Here is a 17,368-nt window from a genome sequence, read left to right on the forward strand (position 1 = left end):
TCATTTATTGTGGCACAAGGGATTGAATCCAGGGCCTTTTGCATGCTAGGCAAATGCTGTACCACTGAAATATACCCCTAACTCCCCCACACATAGGTATTTTTTGAATTGAGCCTCACTTTGGAAAATCATTTTTTCAAAAGAAGAAAATGAAATTTTATTTTAGAGAGTTAGCCATCTGTAACACAATGTGTTTTTAATCCAGTGATATCAGTTTGTCCATATAAATATTTAAAACAATTTCTGAATATTTTTGTGACAAGATACTACTATATTTAACTGGAAGGAGAAAAAAATAAGGTAAAACTTTAAAAGCTTCACATAAGTTTTACATATAAAATATGGAATGGAGTCCCAGGGGGAAAAAGAAATTTTCTAAAAATATTTTTTTTCTAAATCACATTTCTTGATTTAAAGTGTCAATAGTAGTAAAGTACTTTCATTATAATAAATGATGCATGTCTCCATATTTAGACTTCAGAGGTGTTACATAGTCAATAATGGCAGGTTCAAAATGGTTCCTGGTATAATAACTGCATTTGTTCCACCATTAAGGAGACTGTATAGTAGCATTTTTACTACATGCAATTAATAATTTTTCTTTTTCTCTTTTTGCATTTTTTTAAAAGCAATTAAGTCTTTCTCCTCACCTCTAAATCATTAGTGTGGTAGATGTGCCAGATGTAGTCACAGTATCTGCATTCAACTTCCATTCAACATTCAATAAACATTTACTGAGCACTTATATGCTAGGCTGAGCTTGGTCCAGGGGATATAAAAATAAAATAATAATTGTCTGTTTGCAGGAACTTTGCACTGAACAAAGCACTCAAAATAAAAATGTAAATACACTCTGGTGCAATAATTGGGCTAAGCACCCACTTGCATATAAAGGCAACATTTAATGCAGAAGTGAGGGACGGTGATCAGAGAATGTGTCTTAGACATGCTGATGCCCCTGGTTAGTCCTGAAGGACAAGTAGGAATAAGATTAGTGGGTGTAGTGTGGTCATTACTCCTATAGGTTTGTTCACAGAGATATGGGCCCCTCTGTGACTGGTCTTCTGTCTTGGTCAGTGACAGTGAAGGGGATGAGACTAAGGGATACTTGAAGGAGACATAGGTTTCTTCTCAGTGCTGGTATCCCCTACATCTCAGCTGCTCTTTTATGAAGTTTATAGTTTCCCAACTAAAGGATTGGGTTTTGGAGAATACCTAATGATAAGCAATTCATAATTGTCCTTTGTTAATTCTTTTTTTTTTCATTTAGACATTTTAGTTTGTGTACTGAGCAAGTTTAATATTTAAGTTTTGACTTTCTCTTTGTAATCCCACACATCTCAGCACAGGTTACTGGTGGAAGAATAATGTTGGTTTCTAAGTTATAAAGATTCCCTGTTTTAACATGGAGTGTTCTAAGTCCACTGTACTATTCTCCAAATAGTACCATGTACATTTTCTTAGTTTTGAAACTGACTGTAGAGTAACATGCAAAATACAAATGTTAAGTTCTTGAAAATTTATGTGATATCAAATTTTAGGACATAGGACTATTGTAAGATGCAATAGAGATATTTGGTATTTCAAATATCTTTTTGAATCTATGGTATGTTGTAGAATGAATATGCTAAAACTTATGTGTTTTTAAGGGTTTAACTTGTTATATACACCAAGATATAACTGGCTGAAAATTTTATTTATCATGCATGGGAAGCACTCTGTAAACCTTATGAGGTAATGCATAAGTCAAAGATATAATTATTACCTAATATTAATATAAACAGTAATTATTCCTCAATAAAATTGGTTGATATAAAGGGAAACATTTTTTAGTTGAACTAGTAGATATTAGTAAAACTGGTGATTCTTGTTTCAGCCATGAAAATATCTAGCATTGTTAATATATTATTGATTAATAGTTAATTACTCAGTTGTTTAAGTGTATATATGTGGATATCTTTTTAACTGTTTTAGGCATATGAAAATATTATATATGGCATCTATAATTTTTAAAATATAATAAGTGTTTTCTGTAAGATTGTTTTAAATACTGTCTGTAGAGTCATAGTACAAAAATACATTAATATAATATTAATGTACCTATCAGGTAATAAAATAGCCAAACTTGTAGAATTTTAATACACAACAGTTTTAAGCACCTTGGAAATTGATTCTGTAATTATGAGACATTAAATAATATATCTGCTATGTAACCTCAAACCATGAATTCTCAACCACAAATGCAAAACATTCTTAAATATTTCAGTAGTTATTTTGGCATATAATGGCCACAATGAGTAAGATATTTTACTAAGAATTTTTCTTAAAAATTATTAAAATCTAGCCAGGCATGGTGGTGCATGCCCATAATCCCAGTGATTCAGGAGGCTGAGGCAGGGCAATAATAAGTTCAAAGACATCCTCAGCAACTTAGAAAGACCCTAAGCAACTTAGTGAGACCTTATCTCAAAATATAGAAAAATAGAAAGGGATGGAGATGTGGCTCAGTAGTTAAGTACCTCTGGGTTCAATGCCTGGTACCAAATTTTAAAAAAAGATGTATTGAATTCAGTTTTTTGAAAATATGGTGACAAGGTGTCATGATAGAAAAAAAAGTAATTTATAAAAACTATAGTTTATTCCATTCTTCTCAAGAAAATTTTGAAGGGCTTCATTAGTTTAAAAGATTTTTCAGTTTGTAAATATGAGCCCGTTTTTAAAATATTGCATGCATTTATCATCTTTTACTAGTTGAAACTCAAATAGCTATTATGTGTTTGATTTTTCTCCATGTGATTTATACTGATTTGTATTCATTTTTAAAATCCTCAGAATTATATTTGACAGACATAACTGGCTTTCTTACAAATTTTAGTATGAAATACTACTTGTAAAAAAATTTTTGGGCTGTCTTAGAATTGATGCTGAGGCATATATCTAAAAGTCACAATTCCAGAGATGCTTAAAAATAAAAACATTAGTCATGCTTTATGCTTTCCATCCTTAGCTCATAATTATATAAAATTAAAAATTAAAATTATATTGCCAACCCAAATAAAATTATTACAAACAGATATCACTTGTTTTAAATTGAGTAATCATGAACAGTTTATAATTTTACTGATTATTTTACTGAATGTAGTCACTGAATTTCTGTAACCTCAATATCATGCCAAATTTTGTAAAATAAAAACTTAATTTGTTAGAGGGACTCATTACCTTAAGGCATTCTTCTGGCAAATTGTTTTACATCCTGATCAACCTTTTAGAAAAAGAATATTTACTGTTGTTTTTTAAACCGAAGACCCCTTAAAACAAAAACTCCCCATCTTTGCAAAATAAGAACACACATTTCACCTAGTGAAAAATGAATACTTTTTCTCAATGATGTCAAAATTTAAAAAAGGGACAGGACCCTAAATGTTTTCTTAAAAATTACCTTCTCTCTCTCTCTCTCTCTCTCTCTCTCTCTCTCTCTCTCTCTCTCTCTCTCTCATCTATCTATAATTTAAGGTATATAGAACACTGTAAAACACAAAGTACCATACATATGCACTTTTGTCAATGTTTTTTGTATTTTTTGAGTATTGATGAATGGAACTAACGGGATGACAGAAAAATTGTCCCTTAAAATGAGGATTAAAAGATTCTTGACAAATGTCTGAAGATTTTGAAAAATTAAATCTGTGTATCTTCCAATATTGCTTAAAATACTATATGTAAGGTTATTCAATACAATACAAAAATGATTTAATATAGAATTAGTACATATTGGAGAATAACATACCCCAACATGTGTTGTTTTAAGATATAACAAATTTTTAAGAACCACTGAAGTTAGTGCTCTAAATCTCAGATACTGATAAAATAACTTCCCAATCACCTCAATCTGAGTAGGTCTCATCTTGAAATATATGATATTCTAAAAATTTCCAGTAATTATTGTGACTGTTAATGACCACAATTAACCAGATTATTGAAAATCTGCACATGTATTTTTTTTACTTTTCACTAAATCAATTTGCATAGTTGAAAAAAATAGGACTTTATGAAGATGTCTGAAAATATCTTTCACATGCTAAATAGTGTTTTCTCCTGGTAAGCCTGTGTTTTACAATAACAGTCCTTTGAAATGTTCCTCACTACAGAGTTTTCACTTATGTTTCTGAATCCTAACTTCGGCTGTTTTTGGTGCCATCTCTGCCTGCACAAATGCCAAGTGAGTGCAGGTTGAAGTGTGGCCTTTGAGGAGCTAAGCAAGGCCCTGTGCTTGCCTTGCCATAATCCAATGACGACATTTGAGAAAATCCATTCAAACACATTCATTCAGCAAGTATCATGCACCTGCTCGGTAAATTGCACTAGTTCATACTAACATATAATACTAGTAATACTGCATCTTACATTTTCTAATAACCATGACCTCTTTGGGGTTTGAGAAGAGGGTGAAGAGTGGGAATGTTCTTCCCATTGAGACCCAAATAAGTTGTAGTTTTCTGACAGCTCTCAATTGTTCTATTCATTCACTCACTCACTCATTCATCCATTCACAGACTTATTAATTTTTTAAATGTGTAATTCTTACCTCCAGAGTAACTATCATTATGTTTATGGAAATTCAAATTTGAACAAACATAGAAGTTTTGACTCCAGGAAGGTGATTTTCAAGATTTGGTTTCCTTACAAATCATCTAGGGAGGTCACTTAAGTACATTGTCCAGTGCTCCCTGCCCCCATTTTCTTTTGGTTCATTAGATTTGGATACAGCCCATCAACCTACATTTTTTTTCTACAGGAATGTCCTCCTCCCTTTCTGTAGATTCCATTGCAGGGGATCTGTAGAGCATTCAGGAACCCTAACCTAGTAGTTATATTCAGTGAAAATTTTTGTTAGATATAATGTACTAGAAGTAAGGAGGATATTAGAAAGTCTATTTTTTTAAACAAAAGATCATGAAATAGAGGTTTCTGAGTTACCCAAGGTCTTCCAAAGCCTGTCCTGGAAACAATGAAGTCTTGCTAACAAACTTTCACTAATGCAGTTTATATCACCTTTTTATCCCTCTTACTGATATATTTTTAAAAGACCACTTGCTTGTAGTAGAAGAGTTATAAAAGTTATAAATGATTCTAGCATAAACCTGAGAAAATTATTTCTTTCTGATTCGATTTTATCATCAGATCATATTAAAACCTTACCATGTTTCCTGTGCTTGTCTTACATGTGACTCAGCCGCCCCCCTTATAGCCTTGTAGATTGACTTCTGCTTGGCATTATTTTCATATTCCATCCTATTCATTCTTTAATTCTGTTTCTTGTCAACAGAGGATCAGAACATTTGCAAATATAACTAAGGTTTGGAGGTAGAGATTGCCCTTTAAATAAATATAATAGCTCATTGTGTTACATGATTTACTTTTATGGAGTTTAATAAGAAATGTTGTGCTTTTTTTCCCTGTAAGTTAGTTTTCCAATGGTAAAAGTAGATTAATGTTCAGAATCAAATCGATAATTTACAAATAAAATCTAAACCCATAAACAAACTCTTGCCAATGTCCCTTTATCTCAATTGTACACCAGGTGAAGATTTCTTTATTTGAGAGAGAGCTGTTTCTCATTTATTTGTAGTTAGTAGGGTTGCTTATTTTACATATATATTTATCATTTTGAATAAGTTACATACTGACTCATAGCAATGATAATGTGCTTTATCATGTTTATGCTACTTTTCACTGAGTATTTTGGCAAAGCTGGGGTCCACTGTGCGATGTGGTCTTTGTTGCCTGTGGTCAAAGCACTGAGCTAAAATTCTAAGACCCAAGTCCAGCCTTCATCCTTTCTCTGCTAGTTTTAACATCTGAGCTACAAGTAATTACTTTTAATACACTAGTAACAACTTATGACTTTCATACTCCAAAAGAAAAATGTTATACTGATAACATTCCCTGAAATGTTATTAATTTTGGAAGTGGAATATTCCCTGAAAGTGTTATTACTTTTTTTTTTCATGGCTAACAGGAATATTGAAAAAACGATGCTAGATTTTATGCAAAAAATGTTTTTTTTTTTTTCAAATAAATTGATGTTCCCTAACCCACCTACATTTCAGGTAGATACAAATAGAGGAACAAAAGATTTCCTTTAACTTTGTGCAATTGCCTACTGACAGTAAAAATTTATATTTCTTAGGATATAGTAAAAGAGTTGGAGAGAAAGTAGGTGAAGCTATAAATGTATTTGCTTGCCAAAATATGTAATAAGTCAGTACAAAGCACTATAGCTCATTTTTTAACATGGATATTTAAACAAAGGTAGACATTTATGTGATTTGGTTTTGGTGTAACACAAATTACTGTCTTTAATTTTCTTGCTTATAAATGTATAATTTCTAGGAGAAAAAAATAATGTTTTGTGCCTATCCATGTGTTGATATGAAAAAAGTAGAAGTTGGGGAAGGAATAGAGGAGGAAATACAAAAAACTAGAAATTTGTACTCTATGTTTATATGTTTCTGTGTGAATAAAGTCATAAACAATTTGAAAATATTTAAGCTTTAAAATTATATTGATATTATAATATTATATTGATATATACTTTCCTATTATTTTGATAAATATGAACATATTTGAAGTAGCACAATTTTGATGGTTCTACATTAATACACTGTATAAGCAAATCTTAACCAAATTAAAAACCAGTGTTAAATATTGTTAGGGTTTTGTTTCTTTTGAAATAAACTTGCCCTTTTTACATATTTAATAGAAAGGTGATGTTGTATTTCAAGATGATTTGTTTAGCTACGTTAATGATTTTAATATAATTCAGACAAATCTGAACTTCCTGCTTAATGTAAGAGACATTTGAAAATGGTGCAAAGTCTTAGTTTTATTATATATTTTCTTGGTTGAAAATGTGCAAAGGAACTGTAATTAATTCAGCAATTATTTACAAATTGACATCAAATCAATAATTATTAAAGATATTATATTGATCTTACTGAATTGTTTAAAGTGATTGTAAAAATTATAGGCACTTGTTTAGATTTTTATATATTACAATATCACTGACAACCTATTCATCATCTCTGAATGGAAATCTTAAAACTATTGAAGTTGAATACTTGAATACACATTCACCAAAGAGTGGCCACAAAACTTGCCAGTTATTTTCATTATCTGAGAAACAGTAGCTTTTGTGATAAAACTAATTCAAAATCTTTTAATATATTTTATTAACACTTTAAAAATTTCAAATGTCTAAACTGGTCCTATGTATGAATTTCTTTTGGAGTGAAAATATGATTTTGTTTTCAAATATCTTATGTTCTATTATTTCAGAGAGAAATACCCTTAACAATAGTGAATGTATATGTTTTTATCACTCTAAATCTTTTAAGTAGAAGAGTACTAAAGAGTACAAAAGGAAAGAGATGAAAATGTTCTAGTGGAGATAAATTAATTCTCACAATTTTAATGTGTTTTTCAATTTTTTGGTTTCTTAGGACAAAAAAGAATTTAATTTGTTGTGTTAATATAGGATGAGTTTGCTTGTATTAAAATAAAACTTATGGAAATATAACAAAATTTTTTTAAAATTCATCTGTTCAGGAATTTCTAGGAGTTTACTGGTTTAGCAGTTTTTCTTCTCGTAAGTGCTGTCATGTTTACTTTTTAATTACTGACATTTAGAAAGGAGTATGTGTTTCAAAACTTTAGAGTAATATTAATACAGTAAAACAAAATTAATATTAATTATCTTACAAAATTAATCTTGTAGAAACAGTAAATAGCAGAGTGTTAAAATTAATAACAGCATGAGCTTTATTTGTAGATACATAACCCTTGTTTCATATTTCATTAGTGCTTCTAATCTATGTCTTGAGGATAGTAACTTTCTTACTGCAGATATCAGACATCAGAAAAATGGGAGTAATAAAAATACTTCATGAGTTTTGTGAAGATTAGGTAAAATAATCCATAGACAGTTTCTCAGTTATTAGATAATGAATTAGAGTCAGAAAAAAATATGTTACTAAAATTTATATAATTTTTATTCTAATTTCTCCCTTTATCTGGCTAGAGCATGAAGAAGTATACTACATGTAAAAAATAAAGTAATACCATAGGAATTCAGGGGTTTAAATATTTAGTCTTTTAACATGTATGTCTCACCTAGACATGCTCCTTGTATTTAGAACTTATTTCAACAAATTATTTTTCTTCTTGATGTTTGTCTTCTAAGTTCTTCTTTTTCTTTTTTTTATTTATATATGACAGTGGAATGCATTACAATTCTTAATACACATATAGAGCACAATTTTTTGTATCTCTGCTTGTATACGAAGTATATTCACACCAATTTGTGTCTTTATACATGTACTTTGGATAATGATGTCCATCACATTCCACCATCATTGCTAACCCCCTGTCCCCTCCCTTCCACTCCCACCCCTCTGCCCTATCTAGAGTTTATCTATTCCTCCCATGCTCCCTCTCCCCACCCCATTATGGGTCAGTCACCTTATATCAGAGAAAACATTCGGCATTTTTGGCGGGGAGGGGATTGGCTAACTTAGCATTATCTTCTCCAACTCCATCCATTTAGCTGAAAATGCCATGGTTTTATTTTCTTTTATTGCTGAGTTATTACTTGTGTATATATGCCACATTTTTTTATCCATGTATCTATTGAAGGGCGGCTGGTTCCATAGTTTAGCTATTGTGAATTGTGCTGCTATAAACATTGATGTGGCTGTGTCCCTGTAGTATGTTGTTTTTAAGTCCTTTGGGTATAGACCGAGGAGAGGGATAGCTGGGTCAAATGGTGGTTCCAATCCCAATTTTCCAAGAAATCTCCATACTGCTTTCCATATTAGCTTCACAAGCACTCTACTAACTGAGCTATATCCCCAGTCCCCTTCTTCTTTTCTTATAATGATCACAGACAGTTTTCTTTAAAGGCCATGTCATATGAGCCTTCATTTTCCTCCTATTTAGAGACAGTACCTTATTATAAAAGATCACTATCTTGTTCAAATTTTTCTAATAATTTGACCAAACAAATTATATTCAGCAATATGAAATATTCAAACTTTTAAAAAATTATTAAAAGATAAAGCCGAGTGTGGTGGCACATGCCTGTAATCCCAGTGGCTCTGGAGGCTGAGGCAGGAGGATCTTGAATTCAAAGCCAGCCTCAGCAACAGCAAGGGGCTAAGCAATTCAGTGAGACCTAGTCTCTAAATATAATGCAAAATAGCGCTGGGGATGTGGTTCATGGTGGAGTGCCCCGGAGTTCAATCACCAGTAACCCACCCCCTACCTTCCACCATAAAAAAGCTAAAAACGTGTATCTGCTTTGCTTTTATATGCATTTGTTTTTGTTACCAGGTTACCGGCTTCTCTGATTAATAGTCATGGATACTCTGAGGTACTGTGGCATTGGGAAGATGGTCTCTGGTTTGTAGAATCATAGAGACTTTCTAGGCTCCATAAATCCTAACTTATAATGGGAATAGGAGCTGCAATATTGCAAGATTAGCTCAGAGAAGCAACGTTTTCCAAAGCTGTACAGGCTGTGTACTGCCTTTGATTTTATAATGCATTCTTTGATCCTCTGACAATGCAGAGAATCTGTACCCTCTAATATAAGCAAAAGTATCAAGAGATGAAAAAGGGAGAACTTTTCTTTTTTCAAGTTTCAATCTGATGTTCTTATCTTCTCTTTATGGACTTTTGACATTTATGATCTGAAACTTTCTTTAATAGCATTGTTAGTATTTTGGTGGCTGAGTTGAGGACATATTTTATAGAAAGTAATTTAAGATAGGAAACATATCTCTGTTTGCCTAATACAAAAGGGTCAAATAAGCTCTAAGTATCTCAGTTCTGATAAGGAAAATTGAGAATGTGAGAGGAGTTATTCTCCACATAAAAATTTTTAACTGAGAGAAAGAAAATCCTAAGAGCATACATTAAAAAAAGAGAGAGAAAATAAAATAAAAATCCCCAAATCAATATTCCTTTTCCAATGATGTTCAGATTATTTGCTAATGGAGCTATTCCTTTTTCAGACAAGAAGCAAATATGATTGCTTCTTTAGAAATGCTATCTTTCTTAAAACACTCTTGCTTACCATAAAGAATAATGACATTATAATATATACATTTATGAATTTTTTATTGACTTCCTAACATACATTATTGCTTTCTCTAGTAACCAGGGATTTGTAATATCTCAGTTTAAAAAATGAGGGAAACAAAACAAAGCAAGAAAAGTCATATGTGCCTATTATTAATCTTTTAATAGCATTAATATCTTAACATTCTTAGTACACTTTGTATTCCAGTGTTCAGATGCTTATGTGATCAGGTCAGTTTCATTGTTTGCTTTCTCTCTCTCTCTTTATTTTGAAGCTGTTTGTGTCTACATTGCCCAGGTTCATATCAAATTTCTAGTCTCAAGCAATCTTCCCATCTCAGCCACCTCAGTAGCTGGGACTACAGGCAAGCATCATGCTACTTGGCTGATTTCATTGTTTATTATCTTCTTGATCAGCAAAAACTTTTAGAAATTTGAACAAAAAACGTATGCTTTTTCGCCAAATTGTTGACATAAGTAAGTCAATATAAGCTAACTTGAAGGCCTAATATCAAAATTTCTGGGAGCCAAATTTCCTTTAAAATACTATTTCGTTTTGATTACTAAAAGATAGGTATTCATGTTAAAGAGCATGAAAATACAGAGGTCAAAATGAACAAATAAATATTATGATGTAATAATTATTCTTCATGTTTTAGTGATGTTTTTAGATTTTTAATATAGTATGAATATAAAATAACATTAACATTTCTAATACACTATTCACTATACTAGGTGCTTTCTGTACCCTACTTAGCAATCACAAAAATGCCATCAAGCAGGTAATCTTTTTATTTTTATGCCACAGACAAAGAAAAAGGTCCTTGAGGAACAAAATTATCCATGTTACATAGTTGTTATTCAAGAATCAGTTAGCTAAACCTGAACAATTAAATACTAACTATGCAACAGTGCACATTAAATACATATATGATAAGCAAAGTTTTTATGATAAACAAACTCATGATAAACTTTTAGAAGTTAACGTATGCACCTAGTCAACAGAATGGCTGACTTGTCCCTTCCCATCAAACAATTTTGAAATTAGACAAAATATATGAAATCAACTTTTCATTCACTTGATGAAAGACTCAGCAGAAGACTTGATCCTCCAGAGGAAGGATATGAGTGATCTGAGCCCTTCATTTCACCCTGGCTTTCTTCGTGGTATCACATCCAGAGCCAGCTTGTATGGAGGTGGAAGTGCAGTGCCGGGGAAGAGTGGGGCTCTCACAGAACTGAGGGCACGGGCCTGCAGTCTGAGACCCCTGAAGGGGCAGGGATTTGTGGAACAGTGCCAGAGAAGAAGGCTGAGAAGACGCTGTTGACAGACCTCATAGGAATGTTCCCCTTGGACCTTTGGCTGAAAACTGGTCTGCTTTTGCAGCAGTTTTTGTAAACTTTATAAGAACTGAGGGAGGGTGTTCTGTGTTTGGTAAGTGAATAGAGAAACTGAGGCCAGACTGAGCTAGGACTCCTCTGAATTCCACTCCTGAGAGAATGAGTAAATCTCCAGGAATTCCTTGGGCATTCAGAGGAGATCTAGGAAAAGCCAAATATTGATGGCTATTCCTAAGAGTGAGGTAGATATTTAAATAGAGCCAGTTAAATAGGTCAGAAATTATACCTACAAAGTTGAAGAAGATCCGCCATTAATTTAATTCCTAAGAGAACAAAACTCAGCAACCCTTAGAGAAGACAAGCCTTCATATGAAGACGCAGCCACAGTGCTTATCATATAATACAGAATTACTAGTTAGGAAAAGAAGGGTAGTGTGACCCAAAATCAAGCCGAAAGAGCTACCAATAAAGACAGACTTTAATATAGAGAGATGTGAGCCCTGGGTTTGATCCCCAGCACCACTAAAAAAAAAAAATATATATATATATATATATATATATATATAAATATAAATATATATATATATATATATATATATATATATATATAGAGAGAGAGAGAGAGAGAGAGAGAGAGAGAGAGAGAGAGATGTGAAATTTGGATAACAAAAGATTTTTTAAAGAAAATTTTATACATATTTTATGCATTTAGAGGAAAATATTATCCATATTTTGTGCATTCATAATGGTAAACAGATGGGAAATCTTAGCAGAGAAAATAAAACTAGAAAAAGGACCAAAGGGATGTCTAGAACTGTAAAGTACAATATTTGAGAGTTTAAACATCAGTAGTATCATTGAATAATATAAAATATAATATAAAAGGAAGGATCAAGAAAATTAAAGATAAGTGAACAATACAGCTAAACAGAAGAGCCCAAGATAAAAAGAAAAAAGGGAAACAAAATGAGAAGAACTTCAGTGGCCAGTGGAAAAATATAAAATATTTTATCAGAATTCCAGAAAGAAGGGATAAACAATAAGAGAAAAACATATTTTAAGAGATATTATCCTCTTTTGTTTCTGGTCTAAATTTGGTGAGCAACATAACCTGTAATATAGGAAGTTTAGAAAATGCCAGGCTTGGCATAATACACGTAGGGCTGGGGAGGATATAGCTCAGTTGGTAGAGTGTTTGCCTGGCATGCACTCCAGCACCCCCCCCCCAAAAAAAAAAAAAAAAAAAAAACTAGCCATATTATCATCCAATTGCTGAAAGCAAATAATAGAATTTTAACAAGCACAAAAGCATTTGCAGAAAAAAGGCAGTATTGATAGTAGAACAGCATATCAAAAATAATTAAGGTCAAAAGAAAAGGAATGAGAGCTTTAGGGTGCTGAAAGAAAATAAATGTCTTCCAGATTTCTCTAACTAGTAAAAGTGTGCTAAAAATGTGCTTTAAGGCCAGCTTTGATTCCCAGCACCAAAAAAAAAAATAAAATAAAATAAAATGAAGAAGAAAAAAATTCAGTAAACAAAAGCTGAAAGAATCAGTCATCAGTGAGACTATACTCGAAGAATTCCTTGGAGTCCCTCAGGCTAAAGGGAAATGATACTAGATGGAAAATCAAATCTATAGGAAAGAATCAAGACTATCATAAATGGTAAATATATGAGTAAATGTTGAGAGCCACAGCTGAAGGGGCCCCAGCAAACTTCCAGCTGCCAGCTGTGGTACAATTTTTCCAAAAGGAGGGTCAGGACCTTTCCATTGTCCTGTTAAAATATCTTTCCAAAGTACCTTAGGCTTATGTACATTTTTGGATACATATGCCTTTCCACAGCACTAAGCCCTGATGAATCCAAATTTAAAAGTTTAGAGTAAAAAGGGTTATTTTAAGTTTATCTTTAGGGGATATATACCCCTTCTCAATTCCCCTCTTTTTGCTTTAATAAGTACATTTTAAGAGTTTGATGAGCTCTTTCAACTATGCCTTGTCCCTGTGGATTTTATGGGATTCCTGTTATATGAGTAATGACAAATGATGAGCAAAATTGTTTAAAAGAGGTAGAAGTATAACTAGGGGCATTATCTGTTTTTAACTGTTTTGGAACACCCACAGTGGCAAAATTTTGTAAGCAATGAGCTATAATATCTTTAGTTTTTTTCTCTGGCATGAAGGGAGCCCATCGAAAATCTGGAAGAAGTATCAACTGTAACATGCAAATATTATAATTTTCCAAATTCTGGCAAGTGTGTGATGTCCATCTGCCAAATATGGTTAGGTATCGGTCCTCTAGGATTGACTTCAAGATTAACTTGTGGTATAAAGGTCACACAATTTTGACATTGCTTTATTATTTGTCTAGCTTGTTCCTTAGTTATTTTAAAACGCTTTTGTAAAGTATTAGCATTGACATAGAACTTTTTATGAAAATTTGTAGCTTCTTCTAGTGTAGAGAAAATATGTATGTCATGTGTAGTTTTATCTGCTAAATCATTGCCCAAACTAAGGGCTCCAGGCAATCCTGTATGTGCCCTGATATGTCCTATAAAGAATGGATCTTTTCTGTCCCAGATTAGACTTTGTATAGTAAGCAAAGAGAAAACAGTAGAGGAAGGGGAAATCCTACCAGCATCTTCAAGGGATACTATAGCATTAACTATATACTGGCTATTGGAATCTTTAAACATCACAAAAGCTTGTAATACTGCATTAAGCTCTACCTTTTGAGCTGATTGTTTGGGTACTAAAAATGTAAAAGTTTGATTAGATGTAACTATTGCTGCTGTACCATTATTTGACCCATCAGTGAACATATTTGGAGCATTCATGATAGGTGTTTTTCTTGTCATTTTTGGAAAAATTACAGGATGTGATTGCCACAGTCTGGCTGGGCACAAATGCCGCAGTCTGGCTGGGCACACAATCACGAGCCACCACACAGCTTGTAGATTCAAACAGCAACTCTTTATTCCTGAACTCACACCAGCCGTCTACAATCATGTTCTGGGGAAATCCACGTTCTCTGCCCAAATCCACCTCCACTGGGCTTCTATCTCCCCAAAATATACTGTCTGAATCCCGTGAGAACTCAAGGGGAACTCAGGCAGCAGGATACGCTCTATTCCCAGGAGGAATAATCTTAAACCTGGAACGCCCTAAACCAGATTATCCTAAACCGGGAACACCCTAATCCGCCCTGGTCCTTGAGCAAGGTCACCTACATTCAATGTCACTGCAAAATGTCCTATTTCCACGAGTCCTTCCACTAAGCAACATGGGGTACGCTGGCAAGGAAATTGTCATACCTACTTGGCTAATGGCTCCCAGCATGTGATGACCAAAAAGACAATAAAGGATTAGATGGTAAGTGGTTATCAAATGAAACATTAGATTTGCACATGATTATTGCCCAAGTATTTAACTCATTAGCTAACTCATCAATTTGATCCATAGTATATGGAGTAATAATTTTATTGGGAGAAATTCCAAACACTCCCTTTGCTGCTTTTATTCCTTTGAGTATTAATTGTCCTACAGCCTCAGGATACCTAGTAAGAATAGTGTTAGGAGAATAAGATAAATGTATCCATAATAATGGACCTTCTTGCCAAAATACTCCTGTAGGAATATTTTTTGTTGGTAGTACAATAAATAATAAAGGCAAACTTATATTAATTCTATCCAAATGCATATTTTCCATATATGTTTCAATGATTTTTAATGCCTTTCTTGCCTCGGGCGTTAACATTCGGGGTGAATTTGGATCTGATGGACCTTTTAGGATATCAAATAAAGGTCCCAACTCTCCTGTTGGTATACCTAGATAAGGCCTTATCCAATTTATGTCTCCTAATAACTTTTGAAAGTCGTTAAGTGATTTGAGTTGATCTACTCATATTTGAATTTTTGATGGATGGACCATGGTTGAGGATAATAGAACTCCTAAATAATTAATTGGAAAATTTAATTGTACTTTATCTATTGCTATCTCTAGATTATAATTTTTTAATAAGTTTGTACGTGTGGCATAACATTCTAGCAATGTGTTTTTATCTTTGTGTGCTAATAATACATCATCCATATAGTGAAATATTTGTAGTTCAGGATTTTGATTTCTAAGTGGCTGGATTACTTTGTTAACATAAATTTGACACATAGTTGGGCTGTTAGCCATCCCTTGAGGGAGTACTTTCCATTCATATCTCTGATCAGGACCTTCATGATTCAGTGCAGGGATAGTAAATGCAAAATGTGGACTATCCTCAGGATGAATTGGAATTGAAAAAAAAAACAAACTTTAATATCTATAACTAAAACATACCAGGTTTTTGGCAAAGCAGACAATTGGGGAATCCCTGATTGAGCAGGTCCCATAATAACCATCTCATTATTAATGGCTCTTAAATCTTGCAATAATCTCCATTTACCAGATTTCTTTTTGATGACAAAAATGGGAGTATTATGGGGAGATACAGAAGGTTGTATATGTCCTTCCGCTAATTGTTGTTTGACCAGGTCATGGGCTGCTTGTATCTTTTCTTTAGTCAGAGGCCACTGAGGAACCCATACTGGTCTTTCTGATTTCTAAGTAATTTTTATTGTCTCAGTGACCCCTCCTGAAAATCCAATCCATGTCTGTCTGTTCCTTGATCTATTTGTATCGGTGCTGCTCTACCTTGTTCTTGTTCTCCTAATCTTTTTCCTTTCCTAAAACCTTGTCTAGCCATAATAGTGGGCACATTTGGATTGATGTTATTTGTTAATGTTAGTCCTAATTGATCTAGGACATCTCGTCCCCATAAATTTACGGGAAGATTATCCAATACATATGGCTGTATAGCTCCTTCACATCCTTCAGGATCCTTCCAATCTAATACCATTGCACTTCTATGGGGATTAGTTGCCACTCCTAAGCTTCGAAGCGTTTGAGTGACTTGTTGTAATGGCCAATGTTTTGGCCATTCTTGACGAGAGATGATGCTAAGGTCTGCACCTGTATCCAGTAGCCCATTAAATTCATGTCCTTGAATATTTAGTTTTAGCATGGGGCGAGAATCTAAATTTAAAGACAGCATAGCCCAATCTACACCTGTGGAGTCTAATCCCCTGGAAACTCTTTCTACAGTACAACTGGAAAATTTATCATGTGGGCTGGGTATTATTAGTAACTGTGCTATTCTATCTCCTGGTGAAATTATTGATATACCCTTTGGAGAACTGGCTGTAATTTTTATTTCACCTTCATAATCAGGATCAATTACCCCAGGACTTATCATAAGTCCTTTTAGAGTAGAAGAACTGCGTCCCAATAATAAGCCTACTGTTCCTTTGGGAAGAGGTCCTTTTACCCCTGTGGGAATGATTTGAACTCCCATCTCTGGAGTTAGTACTGTTGTGGCGGAGGTGTAGATGTCCAATCCTGTGCTCCCTCTAGTTTGTCTGATGAGGGATCTGATGGACAATGTTTCCTGGGCACTACCCTGATGGGGTTGCTGGGTTCCTCCAGTGCTCCGTATATTTGTGGTCTTGGGCCCTGGACCATTGGGCCCCCCTGTCCATTTATTGGCAATGTAGCCCGATGCCTTTCTCCATGATATTGTGGATAGACACCTGGTCCTTGTTCGTTTTTTGATAACGGAGTACCCTCTATGGTGGTTAGAGAATGGCATTCATTAGCCCAATGTCTCCCTCTATGGCATCGTGGGCAAATACATGGTATTCTACTCCTTTGATACCTAGTTTTGTTAAACCCTCCTCCTATGGGGCAGTTCCTTTTAAAATGTCCTGTTTGTTCACAATTGTAGCATGTTTTTGGCCTGGCATTTAAAACCTGTTGTACTGCAGCTGCCAAGACTTGCCCTTGTTCATTAATGTCTCT

At 33.6% G+C, this 17,368-nt stretch overlaps 1 protein-coding gene across 1 annotated transcript in view; it reads left to right on the forward strand.

Annotated features, from left to right (window-relative positions):
• The window catches only part of C15H8orf34 (chromosome 15 C8orf34 homolog), a 403,376-nt gene that overhangs the window by 164,697 nt on the left and 221,311 nt on the right, over positions 1 to 17,368 (forward strand).

This window comes from Marmota flaviventris, chromosome 15 (genome assembly GCF_047511675.1).
Source record: "Marmota flaviventris isolate mMarFla1 chromosome 15, mMarFla1.hap1, whole genome shotgun sequence".
NCBI classification, from domain to species: Eukaryota; Metazoa; Chordata; class Mammalia; order Rodentia; family Sciuridae; genus Marmota; species Marmota flaviventris.